We start from the raw sequence: 15,733 nt of genomic DNA, 5'->3' as shown, positions 1-15,733 counted from the left end.
TAAGCAGTAAACCTACTACTGTCAGGTCAGGAGTTTATTCTGACATTCTTGTTTGAAAGAAAATGAACTTATGAAAAGCTATATGCTTTGGTTTCTACTACTGCAGTCAATACTGTATTAATCGTGGCTTAATGAAGCGCTGCCTCTCTCTAGCCCTGTTCATGCTTCAGTAAAACTTTAGGCTCTGGGCTAAACAGATGATGAAGTTGTTGCTGTGATCTGATCATAGCACTGCTTTCACAGCGAATGTAAATCAAAATGCCTTTTCATTTAGACCGCTTAATGGCCATTACAGAGATTTTCAGTTAAAATCCTCAGTGAGAGCTGTCACTGCCATATTATACATTTGTACATAATGTTTGTATTGAATTTACTACGTATGAAAGCACAGAAACAGGCCAATTTCTCATTTGAGTTTCACACAGTCTGGGGAACATATTAACTAGGGACACGACATGATGGTGCAGCTTTCAGGTGATTTTGTTTTGATAGAGAGGAAAATGTCAAGATGGGGACATGAAGAAGACTTTCTCTGCAGCAGTATATATATAATATATATATATATTTTAAAGAAAAACTTGCCCTGAGGATGGCTGACGAGATGAAACCAGACTGAACTCTGAACAACAAGGGCTTCTGTTAGGGGTCTGCTCTCTGACTCATCCTTTGCAGCTTTAACAAGACATCTGCAAAGGGCCATATCTTTATCCAAAGCAAGGCAGCCTTCACTGCCTTTATTAACCTTCTTCTCGTGTTTTCTGTGTGTCTCTCGAATGTTCTGACTGTCATGTTTCAACCACGGATGTGCAAAAACAACAAAGATACAAGCATAAAATAACATTACTGTAAAGCAGCCATGTTGGCTCTCTCACGGAGTCTGATCTATGCGAGTCTTTTCCTTTCTCTAATTAAATCTCACTGCTTCTGTCAGACTTACTGCAATCTCAATGATCTGTGCTTTTACGCTGACTCGAACTGACTGGGTATTACTGTTTTTAAAATATACTAATTGTTTCAGTTTTTATATGAATGAGTTTCAAATGACTCATTTAATTGTGGGAGAGCTTCACTGGCTTCATTGCTTGCCTGGTGTTACTTGGCTTCTTACTGTGGCATGGTCGGCACCCCTAGTCAGCCACAGTCACTGGTAATCTGTCAGGGTTTTACACTTTCATTTTGGCTGGACAGAAACATTATCACAGTTTGCATTCATAGCTGGTCCATGCGGATGCCTGATAATCCTGTAAACAATGCCCTCAATACTGACGAACACACAAAGATAAACAACAACCGGTCGCATTGACACAGTGCGAGGTCAAGTCGGGCTCCTTTCCTCGTTTTCCATTTTCTTTTTTTCCTCTCAGTAAATACAGTTAAAGACACAGAGATGTGCTGCCAAAAGCCTTCATTTTGCAGGGAAGGGATTTCACTCAAGAGTGCCAAGATGCCTTTCCCCCAAAACTCATTATCTTGTCCTCTTTGTCACAGGGAGCAAAAAGCCACATTTGTGAGCATTGTTTAATCTCTGACTAGAGGTCGGGCTTTATTAACAGGTCAGTCCTGCAAGAGGGAACAAGTGCACTCTACATTTATGCAAATGACGCAGACTCATTTTCGGCCACACAAGTATGTGATCCTGCAACTGACACAGTGAGAGATTGCAGAGTAACTGGCAAACATTGATTATTTTCTAATAAATCACGTTTAATGATAGAGTGATGAGGGTCAGAATTTAATCAACTGCACCCCATAAGAAACAAACAACAGCTGAGCTAAATGGATGTTTCCATCAAAGGAGCTGAGGGATTGAAGAACCTGGAGCTGTTTGGTATCCGCTTATTAAAGAACATTCTGGTTTCATCAGCAGTTCCTAAAGACGTTTGCATACAGACTTGATAAGCTGACTAGTGCTTATAGTTTCACATATAGCACCTGTCCATCTGTTCATTTTTTTTCCAACATAAAGACAGAAGATTAAAGAACAATCACTGCTAGAGGCTTTTTCTTTTTAAGACCAGTTCAGGTTATTCTCAGAAACTGCTCACTGGCCAATAAAATCCAACCCCTCCGCTTTAATGCAAATCACTAATTATTTTCAAATCAATACACAAAGGACATGAAACACGGTTTATTCCTTCCGTTCTTACCTCTTTCCTTTCACCTCCAGTGTGATGGGATTTCTCTTTACAATGAATGGAAATGTCTGGCTCGGAACATTCCCCCACACTTTACAACTCGTTTCCCCACATATCAATGTACGCCACGGCTTGTGCTGTCACTGGGGTAATGAATAGCACCAATGAAAAGCGGCGGAAGTAAGATAAATAAAATAAAATATTGCTTTGTCACCGGATTCGTTCGAACCGCTTTAACTGGCACACACGTCTTCCTGCTGTCAGCACAATATCAGAGCGAGGAGAGGTAGGCCGCATTATCAAGATATTAATCATCAGGTTGGATGTTAACGCATGCTGGAGGCCCTCAATCTCCATTCGGCACTGCTGAACTCCCTGGGCACATTATTGCTTATCTTAAAATCCTCTTTCTATTTGTTGTGTCATTACTTTCCACCATGTGTAATTGCCTATAAGCCCCTCCTGTTTTCAAATAAGTGATTTCCAGCGAAGCACGTTGCCACACAATCAGCATGATCCTCCTTTAATATGTCCACGGACCATAAAAACACACTTGACCAGCTATGTCTCATGGAGGGCTTAAGTATATGCGAAATAAATATAAAAAAAAAATATCTTGTATACCATAAAAAATATCACTCTTAAATTTTAGGATCTATTATTGCTTTTCTTAGCATTCAATAACATCTTTCAGATATTTTCACCCTCCCACCTTCCATCCGAAACAGAGTCTCTGACATGCTTCAAATCCAGACTCAAAACTCATCTTTTTTAAAATAGCTTACTCTGCATTCATCTTATTTCTATATATTTTTTAAATCTGCTTTTATTTTTATTGCATTGCATGTTTTATTCTTATGCATTACTGTTTTATGTAAGGTGACCTTGAGTGTTATTATTTATTATTACATCGTGATTCTTTAAGAAAATCCTCACCATATAGTGTGGCATATCTTTGGTTGTTAAACTGAGGTTGGGTCCACAAGACCTCCAGAGGCCTTTCTCACAAACCACAACCACAGATAGACTTGCGAAGCGAGCCTCTTTGAATGTGGCACACGGGCCAAAGTTAAAAGAGCTATTCTGAGTTCATGTCAGTTCAGTTTTCCAGCCAACGCAGCGGGATTTCCTTTGGGGTTCAACAGCTAAAGTGCTGCTATGGGGCGTGGTGTCCTTTGAATACAAGCTGGGCTTATCTGCAGCATAAAGAATCGCTCTCAGATCAATATTATGCAACTTGAGTATAAAAAAAAATGACTCAGACCGTCACACCTGGTATTTGCTGATGTCGCAGACATTTCACATGGAACCATGTCTGCACTTATTCATACAGTAAGGTCTTGGTTTGAACCAGTGCAGTTTATAGTGCATAGTGCATTAGTTAATAGTTCTGGCTACCTCTCACACACAACACCACTGGGATCAAACTATCTAACATTGCACTTTTATAGATCATTATTGTATTTTTACTTTTTCATTAGAGGTTTACTGGTTTGTTTAGTTTGGATTACTTCTGCACTAAACATTTCTTTTCAGATAAAAACCTTTTAAAGCTATAATGCGGCTTGATTAACTGGAAAGTAGTTGTCTAACTGCTTACCAGATGTTACTCATTTGAAACAAGTCAGAGGTCTCCTGGACAATAGCTTGAGATGCTTTTTAGTTCATAGTACAAGGCTTTCTTTTTTTCTTAACCATGGAGTTTCAATAGCCTCACGGTGCCTAGTGCACATAAGCCATCTGTTAAGCAGCCAAAAAAAAACAACAAACAGAAATCTGAGCCGGATCTCCCATGACAGCCACTCACAGTGAGGCATCTTGAATCCTTTCTCAGAGTTTAAACTTACTCAGGCTTGCTAATTGCGCTTAATTTCCATATTTAATCACTTGCAATGAAGTATGTGTTTGAGGAAAGAAATAATCCAGTTACTAAAGAAGTCTTCCACATGCGAAGATAACAAGTTAATGATATACTTTATTTAAGTTGTACAGGGGGAAAACACTCCTCCTCACATTGTCAAAGTCAACATAGGTTAAACCTGCTGCTTCATAAACACATTTTATTCACTGACTCACCTTAAAATGCCAGCGCCAACAAGTCTGCATGATGTTTGGCCCAAGCACAGTTTGAGCCACCTAAGCTCCCCAGCAGGGAAACAGGGACAGTTTGGCAGGCTTCGAGCATAAAATGAAATAGAATTCTGCACACAGTGGCTCAAGTGTTGCCCCCAGGCCCGCAGCTACTCCCCAGAGGTGCAGAGAACTTTTAATATAATTAAAACAAGACTGGGAAAGACAACTTTAAAGATAAGGGAGCCATAGAGAGTTGGCTGCTCGACACCACAGCTATTCATCCTTCTCAGTGGCGACTAAACCTAGTTATTAAGTCCTTGAGGGCAACATGTGTGCAGTCAGGAATGGTTCACCAAGTGACAGTATTAAATAGAAGCTCAGTCTGACAGCTGCAATTGTATCCAGATTGACAGCACAATCACAACAGCAGGGCCGACAGAAACAGCCACGAACAATCCATCTTTTTTCGTTTTTACTTTTTCATGCGGGAGTGGACAACAAAAACACAAACAACTCAGACTGCACGCACAACACAAGAGGCGCCTGTCCTCTTAAGATATTCTTATGTTGGAAGTACAACAGAAGTGGAAAATAACAGCTGCTGCGTGATATGGAAAAGCAGTAAACACCATCTCCATTATACCCACCATATTTTTCTGCACCACACAAAGTTCAGGATTCAAAATGGCATTGTGGTAGTAATAAAAAATGCACTTGTTCTTATCATGTTTTCTTCTGCCTTTAACCACGTCAACGTTTTTGCTTGTTGGTGGTGGTAAATGAAGTGGAAGTACTTGTGTACATGAACTATTCCCTCCTGAACTTGTGTCTCCAAAAAAAAACAAGAAAAAAAAAAACACTGAGCTCATCATTTTTTCTTGTGCCTTGCAAATCTTTATTTGAGTTATTTATATGTGGTGAGTCAGCCAGGACCAACATGAATCGTAAAAGTTTGGGATGAGCAGTTTTTATAAGCTACATATAAAAAGTGTTTCTGCTTGCAGACAGATGTATGTATTGATGTGACATTGTAAAAGAGAACCATATCCGGGCTAAAAGCCCCTTGCTGTTGAGCCCAAACCTAATAATGAGATGAATAAACAGGGACCAGCAAAAGAAAAAAGTGCTGTTCATAGCAATATGTGAAGTAGATTTTGTATTTTGTTACTGGGAGTTAATCACACTTAAAATTATGCACTTAAAATTAATATAAGAAGGTAATGTATTGTAATTAGCTATGGGCCGTTGAGCACTGTGTTTTGGTTTGGCCACATTTTACTGGCACAGGGCATATAGGCATGACTACGGGTAACTACCATAATTATGTTAGCAATGCCTGGGTGAATACATTAAGGATCTCTAATAAAAAATAAAGCCAATAATTAGAATATATAGTCCTAATAAGCTTTGTTGCTGATGGTCACTTAATTGGGCTGGTGCTGTGCTTTTGAAGTAAAACAGCTTTCAAGTCAAAAATGACATTATTGTCCCAGATCGTAATATTAATACACATTAAAATGAAATGAAATGAAATTAAAACATCATAAAGATATTCATGGAAAAAAAATGGATATTTACAAGGGGATTGCACGCACACCTTTAGAGCTTAGAGGCAGAGTTTACAATGTACAACTATATTTGGCAATACAAATACTGCAAAGACTCATTGTTTGTTTTTTGCTTCCACACTCTAAGATGCTCCCAAGCTGTGAAAGTGGCTTTTATGTATTGCTTGCCAGGAGGGCCGCGCGCAGCAGGTAATAATTCGTCTACAGTTTGCGATAATAATTAGTAATCTTCAGTGTGCAGCTGCGGGGATGTTTGCTGTCCCATCAAAAAAACCTCCTGCCTTCTGACACAACTCATTATGATACTCCCACATGTTTGTGAAAGCAGTGGTAACAAGACCTCATGTGGTTTTGCATACTGAAACAGTATGGAGGAATATAAATTAGCTCAATGGTCACTAATGTAAACATGTGAAATGTTTTTTTTTATCGTAACGTGGAGTGCACAACTATTTTTTGGAGGGGGTGTTTTCTTTACTAGAGTCAAACACTCGCCTCAATATATAAATGAAGTGCACGTGTATAAAAAGCAATTAGGGTCTATCTAAATAAACAACAAAAAAAGTCATTCAGGCATTGCAAATTTAATTAAGAAGGCGACCCACAGCAGTGCTTATATACCAAATGCCAGTAAGATGTCAGAAACGTAACCTTTTGTGACATGGACCAGAAGCCGCACGTCATTCTATAAATACTGATGGTGTACTATGGTCTTCTGTTCATTTTGGGAGCATGCACACAGTGACTCTTAATGTACTTCTCATCAACCAGCATGTTTACTGTGATGTCCTCAAACCAGTGTCTAGCATAGTTTATTTGCCGTTTGACACCACTCCTGTCATTTCCAGACCTTGAATTCTTAATTATGATGGTGCTAGTGATGCTACTCAGTTGTCCGTAAATTAAATAATAAGGATGGAACATCATTATATGTTCAGTGGCTTTTCATCTGAGCTAGTATTAGCTACAGTGTAACGTCCCAACTGCAGTCAATTACTGTGCAGTTTGCAAGTTAGATCGTGACCTTATCCAAGCTGACAAATGGCCAATTTCTTCACACCCTTCTGCATCCGAGCATGCGTTGCCTTTTCTTATTTACTGCATAGTTTCTAAATGCCACATTTGTTCCCGTTTATTCCCCGCAGAGCGTTCTTCTATTTCATTTTTTCTCGTTCATTCCAGCTACAGGACTGCTGTTGTGGATTTCATTACTCTTCGCTGCGACAAATGTCCATCAAAAATGTCCTTCTGCCCGTATATTTATTAAAAATAAAACCAAACAGAACACCCTTTACCTGAAACACTTGGCCTTTCAGGTAAGTATTTTTGGCGTCTTTTGGACATGATTGAAAAGTGACTCATAAACGTAATATCTCCAAATACTGCCAGTGCCATGTAGTGGAACAAAATGTAGCTTAGGATGAGTGGACTCTATGATTTTCACGGTAGAGTAAACCATAATCACCTGTACCAACAAACTGATAATGGCCTCGGCCTGGCAGTGCTCCGAGCCCATCTCCTTGGGGTAATGACCCCTTGGAGCCGCTGAACTTGCTGTGTATGCTTATGCTGCACTGCTTAGAGTTGTACCTTCTTTCCAGCCCACATGAGAGGGCAGGTTCACCTTTAGTCAGGCGTTAAAATAAAGTCCTCTCCCTCACCAAGCTCATCACTCAAGATCATTCCGACTCCCAACTGAACACATAAAATGCAGTCTTATGAGCTACCTGTATCGTATATATTTCTCTGTAAATGGATGGAAAGTCCATCTACAAAGGAAGAGGATTCAGAATGTAAAATGGAAAGGTGCAACAGCAAGGTTTCCTTTCCTGGGGTAAATGCAAGGATACAATAAACTGTTATTGTCTTATTTACCATGTCAGGGGACGGTGCAGTATTTGTAAGCTGTCGTGAACCTCAGTGCTTGCAGAGTACAAACTTTATACCACAATGTATTCATCAATTCTGTCTGTTGTTGTAGTTCAAGGATCATTCTCTTTGCATACCCTTCCCCGTCATACATACAAACAGATATGCATATCATCAGAGGGATCAGAGTGCAGGGTCAGCCAGAGTGCAGTGGCCCTGAAGAAGCTGTGGGGGGGTTCAGTCACTTGCTCCAGGGGAGTCATATGTAATAACCTTCAGATGCAAGCTCAAGTATGAATCCTTCTGTCACTGACAGGAATCAAACCAGCTACCCGTATGATAGTGGTTGACCCTTCTTGAAGGCATTTGTGCCCAGAGAAACTAGCAGACCATTAGGTTTTGTGACCTTTTCATACACCTAATGTGGTAAAAATAAAATTATTTTTGATTTGAACTGTGAAAAACCATGAGCATAATAAATTTACAGATTACTGCTTAATACAGTTTTTACGAGGGCGGCACAGTGGTGTGGTGGTTAGCATCGATGCCTCACGGCAAGAAGGTTCTGGGGCCTTTCTGTGTGGAGTTTGCATGTTCTCCCTGTGTCTGAGTGGGACATGGGCATGCTCGTAATTGGTGATACTAAATTGTAGGTGTGAGTGTGAATGGTTATCTGTCTCTGTGATAGACTGGTGACCTGTCCAGGGCGTACCCCGCCTCTCGCCCAATGCCTCTCCAGCCCCCCAATGACCCACCAGAGGACAAGCGGTTACATGAAATGAATGAACAATTGTGATGCCAAAGCTGTTGAAACTGGTAATAAGGAAGATAGTTTGAATGGATCTGTGTTGGGTAAATCAACGGAAACCCAGTTCTTTTACTTGTGAAGCACAAGCTGCCCAAATGTTACAGTAATATAGTAATACATCTAAAGGATTTCATCCTGGCTGATGTTGTGCTCTTAACTTATTCTGGAAAGCATGCCAACGTACAAACTGTAATAATGTGTTGTCATGCAGAGTAAAGACTACTATTACTACCTGAAGTCTACAGGAATACAGTTTAAAGGCCCATTAACATACAGTACACTCTCCTCCAGGATGTTCAGTATCCAGTACATACTTTTTCTGGGTAGCTCCAGTGAAGCAGAGGTCCTTAAGTGCCTTCACTCACCTTGTTTTGTGTGTGTGTAATTCTTGGACAGGGGCCATAGGATATGTGAGAATGAAGGTTGATGGTCCAGTGCTCCTGCCCAGGCAACCGCCTCCCCTTCAATCACCTCATTCAAAGTGCCGTTAGCTTGTTAGGTTTAGTATTGCTCCTCTCAGTCTAATTTCCTGCATGACATAGGATTGTTTGTTTCATTGAGGCTGCTTCATTGGCCATTTACTTATCAGCATTTTCAGTCAGTCATGCTGTATTCACCAGCACTGGGCTTCTTCACAGTGGAGTTTCTTCTTCTGGTGAAACCCTAGAACAATTGCTGATTTACCGTCATGCCCATTATTATAAACTCTAAAGTAGAAATGCTCATATTTTTCCAGGTATGAGTGGGTTCAATCATAACATTATGTCCACCTTCCTAATATAGTGTAGGTCTCCCTTGTGCCCCAAAACAGTTGTGACTCATCAGAGAATGGACATGGGCCTTCTGAGGGTGTCCTGTGGTGTCTGGCAACAGAATGTTGTTAGTGGGGGCCTTTGGGTCCTATGGGTTGAGAGGAGGGGCCTCTGTGGATCATCCCACAGATACTTGATCAGTTTGGGATCTAGTGAATTTGGAGGCCAGGTCAACACCTTGTACTGTTCTTCATGTTTTTTTAGTTGTTCCTAAAATGTTTTTGTGTGTGTGTCTGTGTCAGGCTGCACCCTGCTGGGGATGGCTACTGCCATCAAGGAGTGTCATTGCTATGGGGTGGGGTGCCTGGTCTGGTCTAGGTGGGTGGTACATGTCTAAGTAAAATCCACATGAATGTCAGGTCCAAAAGTTTCCCAGCAGAACACTGAATATTCACAGGATGGTCAATATCATTTACTTCTCCTGTCAGTGGTTTTAATGTTGTGGCTGATTGGTATATGTAGCTAGTACCTTTGCTATTTGAAACTGCATTACCCTCTCGCAGTAACTCTATCTGCGCATAGCCAGATATCTTACTACTATTGATCTGTATCCCCTCTCCCTTTCAACTGTGTTGTGAGAAAATGTTCCATGAAATATTTATTTTCCCTGCATTTTCCCCCTCTTCATCCTTCCCAGTCACACCTGCTGATCCAAGCCATTTTTTCTGAGGCGTGGATTTAGCCCTCAGTTGCCTCAGCTTAGTGCATAATATTCAGCTGGTTAGAGCTGCATCACTGCACATTAAAGGTTGTAGTGGAGAGAACATAAATATGGCCCCTTTGGCCATTGTAGGCAGTGGCGTCATGGGTGTTGTTACCCCATCCACCTTCACAGACTTCATCTGCCGTTGAGAGCGAGAAAAACTATGGGGACAGATTTCTGAGTGAACACAGTTGATTGGGAATGACTTTTTTAAAGGGGGACAAAATTGATCTCCTCATTTAGAATTCATTCAGTGCTTTCAAAACAATGTAACATGGTTTTAGTCTTAAATTGGCTTACGTGTGTAGAGATTATTTTCAAATTCAGGGTAAGCCTCCGCTTATTATGTTTATTTTGCAATGTCATCCTGAGTTAAATGTGCGCATGTGTTTGTATGCTATATATGTACATGCATAGTGTGGATACATAATGTAGTACACTCAACATATACAGGAGGCTGGAAAAGCAGACAGGAAGACAGAACTGCCTGACAGACCAATTCTACATTAAATGAGCTGTTTTTCCGCTGGCTATGCACTCAATATTCTTCTTTTCATTTTATATTTCTTTCTTTCTTGTCCCAAACTCGCAAACACTGCACAGACCCACAGCCTGCATAAAACCCAGTATACACACAGATCACGGCTCCATAAATAATAGAGCACACATAAATTAAACATCGAAGTTGAGCTTGCGATAGCCGCTCACAGTTGGCCGACTAAGACGCCTCATTCTCCCCCTCCAAGACTTAATTAGAAGCCTTGCATTTCCTGTGTGGAAAACAACGGAAACAAACAAACAAACAAACAAACAAACACACACGGGGGAAGAAAGCCACGGGGAGCTTACCCTCTTATTTCCCACAATGCAGTCTGTTATTACGGTACGCAATAATTGTGGGCTTTGTGAGAGGACAAAGCTTCGAACAGGAACATCTAATAAACACCTAGTTTCTGCCCTATTTTATTCACCCCTGCAATCTTCAAAGGTTAGCACTGCCTGCCATTGCCTTGCAAGCCTCCCATTCTTTCATGAATATCAGTTTGCATTTACACATTGGACACTGGACAGATACGGCACAAATTGCCTGCTAACCACGCACTGTTAGAAACTACTGTAAACTGACATTGAAATGTCAACAGTATAATCCTGTTATGTTTAAATGCAGGACATTACTGTACATTTTCGTTAATGAGATGAAATATAACAGTGTTTACCATATTGATGGCTTTACCATATTGATTGAAAGCAAAGAAAACAGTATTTTTTCCACTGCATTGTGGGAAAACAAAACCGAGTCCGTGTATCAACACATGTTCAAGGGGTGATTATTTATCTGTCTCCATCTTGTGAACTCATTGGTGAGTGACTTGGATTATTTTAAATTAGACTGGACGCAGGGTATTCAGCTAACGTTAGCTGGCCTACTTTAAAATACAGACCTGCACGTTTGTTGATTTTAAGTTAAGTACAGAGTTGCATTTTGTTATTTCTCTTCTGATGTTGAAAAGCTGTTTGATATTGGAATAATAAATGACTTGTTTCAACATTTGTTTCAGTGGCAAGCTAACTGTGACACACAAGAGTGGCACTGGATCTGTGAACAGTCTTCCAGGGTACAGGGTAAGTTTCAACTAGTTTTTCTTCTTGTCATCTGTAATATGCAGATGACAGGCATCTTGTTTGCTAATATTGCATTGCCGGCTTAACTGAACTGTAATCACCATAAAGCAAATTACCAACCTCCAAGGTAACAAAACATTAATTCTAGTTCAAGTGTGTGTCTGCTAATGTGAGTAACTCACACATACTGTTGAGTCAATATTAGTGAAAGCATGCTGAGAAATTTGGAGATTTTTTTTCCACACTAATTCTGAAAACGCATGTTTTTCAGGCTCTTCATCAGAATACATCCTGAGAGAGGGACCAAGGCTGAACACCTTTCAACCATCGTGTCTCCAGCCTCCAAAAACAAAACAAAACAAACAATGGACTTTGAGTAGGATTTCATAAAAGTTTTTGAACCCACTCATCTACACACGCACAAATCGACATATTCCATAATGTTATGCCTGATCAGTGTATATTTGTATATTGAAATGTCTCAAATATGCGGTATTGTACTGTTTCATGTATATCAGACTGAGTCTGTTTCTAAATAAAAGATTGAACACATCATCACATTCATGCAAGAACTATCCACTAACACAGCCTTAGTGTAATGGTGATGTAATATTTGGACAATAGCAAAATCTAATATTGGCTTCTTTGAAACTGGGGGCAAAATCTTGCATCACTCACAAATTTCCCTGACAAACACCTTACAGTTACAGTAGGCAGGCATAGTGTTTTTTTTTTTCTTTAACTTTCTATCCATAATTCAGGACTCTACATTAGTATGATCATACCGACTATGGAATTACTCGGCTAAGAACACAGCTCCAACTTTTTGCATAGCCTTTTGGTCCTGGACTCATTAGAGGTTGTGGCAATTTAACCTCTGATCTCCTTGATGTGACACAGTCTTTCTAGCTCGGACACAAAAGTACACGTCCTTCTGCTAGCTCATTCTTAATTATGGCTTTGGCGATATCGAGACTGACATTTAAGATCCCTTCACGCTTGCGTTTTTGTGAAAGACCTGAATGAGGCTCATCTGGTCTAAGTGGGGCACCGGGGATGACAGTGTGCCAGCATGTTAATATGTTCTCTCAGGGATGCGGGGGCTGCTGTGTTAAAAAGATGATGATGATGATGGTTCTCCCAGTCACGTACACTCACTTAGCAAACAATGTCTCCTCTTGATCATTCTTGACAGTAACAAAAAGGGTGAATATTCTCTAATCAAGGCCAGAAATTCTGATCGCTGCTGGCATTTTCCTAATCAGTCCATAATAGCATTTCGAGGACGGCGTCAGTGGATAATGGAAGGTTAGCCATACTAAACAATAAGAAATGGCAAATTTATTCCCTGAAAGATGTGACACGAGCTCGAAAAGAACTGGTGGCACAAAATTAAATGACATTAGGGTACATGGGGAACTCTTGAACAATGACGCTAGCCTGATGGGAACTGAGGAAGAAATCCTCATCATATCCAACTAATCAGGTAATTCAACAAATGATTGCTACTCAGGGTGAGTGAAATTCAGACGAGAATAAACACAAGTTTTAAATTACATCCGTATACTACACTCTTTACGAAATCAACGTGATAGGCTGCTGTCAAGCTGTATCCTGCTGGGGATGGCTGCTGCCATCAAGGAGTGTCATTGCTATGGGGTGAGGGTGCCTGGTCTGGTCTAGGTGGGTGCTACATGTCTAAGTAACATCCACATGAATGCCAGGTCCAAAGGTTTCCCAGCAGAACATTGGACAGGATGGTCCGTGTTATTCACCTGTTATTCTCCTGTCAGTGGTTTTAATGTTGAGGCTGATCGATGTATAAGAATGTATAAGGGCAGCTGTGGCTCAGTAGGTAGAGTGGGTTGTCCACGAACTGGAGGGCTAGCGGTTCGATCCCCGGAGTGTGCCACATGCCGACGTGTCCTTGAGCAAGACACTGAACCACCAGCTGCTCCCAGTGCGTGGCACTGGTGTGTGAATGTGCTTGTGTGAGGCCCTACAGTTTATTTTCCAAGTAGTAATATAACAAACTTATTTTTGCATTTACATAATACATGTTAAAACGTGTATACTTCAGTTATTCAGAATCTTGTACCAAGTTAGGAAAGATGTCGGTGCTACCCGTCTTGCTGTAGGTGTTTGACGTAGTATTCATGTTATTTTGTCCTGCAGGCAAATTTTTCACAAAATACTCTATTGGACTTAATATTCTCAGAGATAGATGCACACAACAACAATACAGCCTCATTTGGCATAATTTGAAATGCAATTGCCAAGCTTCAAATGACATGTTTGGAAAGAAGGGTTGAGAAAATAATGAGGATTCTATAGACTTGCTGGAGTTATGATTCTATTACCAAGAATAATGGGGCATGTGGGCAGCAAAGAAATTATAATAGAGTGGATGAATCCTACAGTATGCATATTCTATTCACACTGATGTCTTACTAAAACTGAAAAAAAAAAAACCCTGTCTATAAGACCAACTGTTTACCTCATTATAAGCTAAACTAAATGTAATATCTACTTCTGACATTTCATGGCAATCATTTGGGCGTAAAACAATGAAATGTACATTATGCATATTTTCCTTATATATTATGTCCTATTATGTACCTTTCAATAGATAGCAACTGCCCAAGTATCAAGTGGAAGCATTTGCATTAAAGCTACAAGAAAGGGGTTGCGTGAATTTCTTTTCTATAATAAGTCCAAATTAGGTGCAGTATAATGATTTGAACGCCCTTGTTGGTTTATCCCTGTCTTGTATCTGCAGAAAGCAGGCTTCCATTTCCAAACCAGTCTTCTTACTGTGCTCTTTTCTTTTGAAACAGGAGCCTGGCTTTTCACTACGTTTCAGTGTGCTGTCAGGGCCTACCTCTGTCACAGAGATTATTTTTCACTTTCATAGCTCAAACTGTGCAGCCAGATCTAATAGAACCATATCCAATTGATGTTGGGGAAAAATGTACCACTTCACTGTAGAAAAAAAACAACAACACATGAAAAATCCAAATCATGTCCTCTATCTGCAAATGTCACCACCGGCATCTCTAATCCCAGAATAAACACTTGCCTTAGCTATAATTAATAGCTCTGTCACTGTGTTTTTCTGTGCTACAAATAAGAATGTTGAGGGGTACACTCCTGAAATCCATCATCACCTGAGTATAGCTAACCCTGTTTTCCCAACTGTGAAGATGGTAAGGTCCTGCAGAAATACAGGCCATTTCCTGCCGAGAGCGGATGTGGAAGAGGTGCCCTTTGTTGTGATTAAGTCCAGGTGGTGTGTTCACATTTCAAAATGGAAAATGGAGCATTTGGAAGACAACAACAAAAACAACTGATTTAAGAAGGTGGAGCATGTTCAGGCCAGAACAAAACGAAGGTAATGGGATGCAACGTGCTTTGACTGATGTACTGTGTCGAGTTAATTAATCACAATCACTTACCCGCAGTAAAGTTCACAGAGGGTCACATACCGACCAAACACATTCAGATACGTATGGGAGCTATAACCATAGGCACCGTCTTTGCTGCAGGCTACACAAAAACTAGTATCCTCGAAACACTTGCAGTGATTACAGTGATTAGAGCCTGCTCCTTGAAGTTCAACCCGAGATCCAACTATTGCCGAAATAAAGAAGCCATTAACAAAGCGGTTATTTTCTAATGCTTTAATCATGCACTCCAATTAAAGATAAAGTTTGGTAGACACTATCTGCAGAAGTGGATTTTCTACTTCATCTTTAATTTCTAGAATAATTTACAGTAGAATACATTTTTGTGGATTTTTGAGGTTGCTTGCAAAAATGCCCAAAACCTCAAGTCTTGAAAACATTATGTTTTGATGTCAGACTGAATAAGTTATAAGGACAAGATAATATTAGTCCAAGAAGCATTATTCGCTTCATATTTAACAGACTACCCTGCATACACTCATCAAAAAGTACATATGGCGATAGTGTAATTGAATTAGTGGAAAAGAGAGAATTCCTAATATGTAATTACAAGTGTAGTTCAAGCTGGTGGAATCAACAGCTGCAAATACTCCCCCCATGATGCAACCTGCTGAAACTTTCACGGGGGGATGCAAACTTTTCTGCACAGCTCGGTACTTTTGTTTTTTCTCTCTTCCT

The sequence above is a fragment of the Chelon labrosus genome, assembly GCF_963514085.1.
Source record: "Chelon labrosus genome assembly, chromosome: 8".
NCBI classification, from domain to species: domain Eukaryota; kingdom Metazoa; phylum Chordata; class Actinopteri; order Mugiliformes; family Mugilidae; genus Chelon; species Chelon labrosus.
This window is presented reverse-complemented; position numbering follows the sequence as displayed.